General features: G+C 34.1%; 1 pseudogene; it reads right to left on the bottom strand.

Annotated features, from left to right (window-relative positions):
* Positions 1 to 1,184: 1,184 nt before the first annotated feature.
* On the bottom strand, positions 1,185 to 1,303 carry LOC111735343 (annotated as a pseudogene).
* Between the last annotated feature and the right edge of the window lie 1,209 nt (positions 1,304 to 2,512).

Consider the following 2,512-nt stretch of genomic DNA (forward strand, 5'->3'; position numbering starts at 1 on the left):
GCCTAAAAACTTAAGACAATAAAATTACTATATTCAGCCCAACTTATATCCAGCAACTGGCAAGGGAATAGTTTTGGATTTCTGATTTTAGGGATATAGACTTGACATAAATGTTAAGGAGAGATCTCACCTTGTTTGTTTAATACAATGAAGAGAAGGGCATATTTGTATATATATGCCCGATTCAGAGCATGGGGCTGCAAGTCAACTGAGAAAAATTTGTTATCAACTCAACTACTGGATTCTCAACAATTGACACATGGGTGAAATAAAAGGACAGTTATGGAGGTAACTAAAACTAATGAGGACTTATTTTTTTTTAAAGTGATGCTCTAAGTGGAAGTTAATCAAATCAGTTAATAGAACTGATTAATATATTAATGGGCTATCTGAATCATTCATCTGTTCATTCAAAAATACTTAATGAGAAAATACTGTGACATAGGAACTGGAGATATAGCAGCAAACAAAAAGACAGAATTTTACCTTTACAGGGTGTATATTAATTGAGGCTTGTGGATAAATTAATGATTAAGAAAACTGAAATTAAAATTAATATTGTTATGAAGGAAATAAGTATGTTGGTTATATAAAAAAATATTTGGTGAGAGATACTCTAGACAGAGTATACTCTAGACAGGAACTGCTCTCTACGAAGGTGACATTTATTTGATTTCAAGGATCAAAAGAGTGAGCTTCGTAAGAAACTGAAGAAGAGAACTGATTGAAAATCATGTAAATGCTGCCTCTATATGACTATAAATCAATTAGATATTTTCCATGTGGAGAAGGAAAGAAGTCTGTATCAAACATGATCATAATGTGTAGTGTAACAAAAAAGCCACAAACTCTCAGCGGCACATAGTAATATGCTTTCATGTGACTCAGAAATCTGTGACAGTTATGAGCCAACAGATTTAGGCTGGGCTTGGTTAGAAGAGGTGGGCTCTGCTCCACATACCTCTCACCCTCCTGGGACCAGCAGGCAAGGCTAAGCATGTTCTTAGGATGATCATGGCATAGGAGCAAGTGAGTAAGCAAACACAAACACATTTCTAGCTTATGCTCAATTATGTATAGTGACATACAGTTGTCCAAAGTCACATTCTTTTTTTTTTAGGTGAGGCAACCCTTGCAAGGACTTTGTCAGTTTACAACCCATTATTTTTTATTTATTTTTTTTACTTCTACAGCACCTGGTCTTCCTAGGTAGTCTCCCATCCAAGTTCTAACCAGGCCCAACCCTGCTTAGCTTCCGAGATCAGACGGGATCGGTCTTGTTCAGGGTGGCATGGCTGTAGACTCAAAGTCACATTCTTGAGCTCGGTGTCCAGGATCATGTAAGTCCACTCCTATGTAGGTGAGGGGGTTGTGTGGATATTTCTGAACAACAATCTAATCTACCACGTAAATGAGAATAGGAATAAAATTTCGGAACATCCTTTTGCACTCAAAGGCAGTCCATGTGTACCCTTCATCCTGTCTTTACAATTTTTACTGTTATTTTACTACATAGTGTGAATGCATGCAGATATTATTCTCTCAAGAAGCAAGGAACACCCCCGGAAGCCACAAACATCACTGTGGCTAGAGTTTGGGTACATAGTCCTATTGCTGTAGGACTATCCCTTGTCTATAGTCCTGAACTGATGACAAGACCACAGTATTTTTCCTTTGTCAATGCAAAGATTGACATCAGGTAAATTCGTCCCAGCTACCTCAAAATTTCAAATCTGTAACAAAGTTAAATTGATACTGAGAATTTCCTTAACCACTTACACTGGCTTAGCTATTATCTATCCATTCTCCATTTAGTGATAAGAAGCTAACAGTTATTTGACAAATATTCTAAATATTACTAGATTTGAACAGAGAAATATCTGACTTTATGTGATATTTTTGTATTTCATAAAATCTGTGGTTTAATTTGTGACATTGTGAACAGTTAATAGCTGGAATGAATAATAGCTAATATCGAGGGTTTTTGTTTTTTGTAGTGTTAAGGCTGGTAATGTGAAGCATGAATTGCACAATTTCATGTAAAATAAGTTTATGGCTTTTAAACTGAGTTAATTATTGATCTAATATGTTAGCGAAGATGATGTACAACTTCAAATATTGATTAATTAGTGTTTCATTTTTAAAAGCTATAAATCTCAAAGAAGATGTTTGTAATCTATTATTACTCAACACCAAGGACTCAGGTTTAATATCTACAAAATAAGGCTACATTCTTAGATTAGAAGAATTTATAAGAATATTGTTAAGGCGATTTTTAGCTCTTAAATTTATCTATTCCAAGTTCCATTGTAGGAATTCAGACCCAAAAAGAATAGATAATTGTAGTTCCAATTGATGCCACAAGAGGGTAGTCTTCCCACAGAAAAAAAAATTAATGCTTTTGTTTTCCTTATATCATAAGGAAATTACAATATTACATATTAAAATGTTATAATATTACAACATTAAAATTCAAATTTTAGAAACTATGTCACTTGAAGTTAGAATTTAT

This window comes from Pteropus vampyrus, unplaced genomic scaffold, assembly GCF_000151845.1.
Source record: "Pteropus vampyrus isolate Shadow unplaced genomic scaffold, Pvam_2.0 Scaffold23802, whole genome shotgun sequence".
Taxonomy (NCBI): domain Eukaryota; kingdom Metazoa; phylum Chordata; class Mammalia; order Chiroptera; family Pteropodidae; genus Pteropus; species Pteropus vampyrus.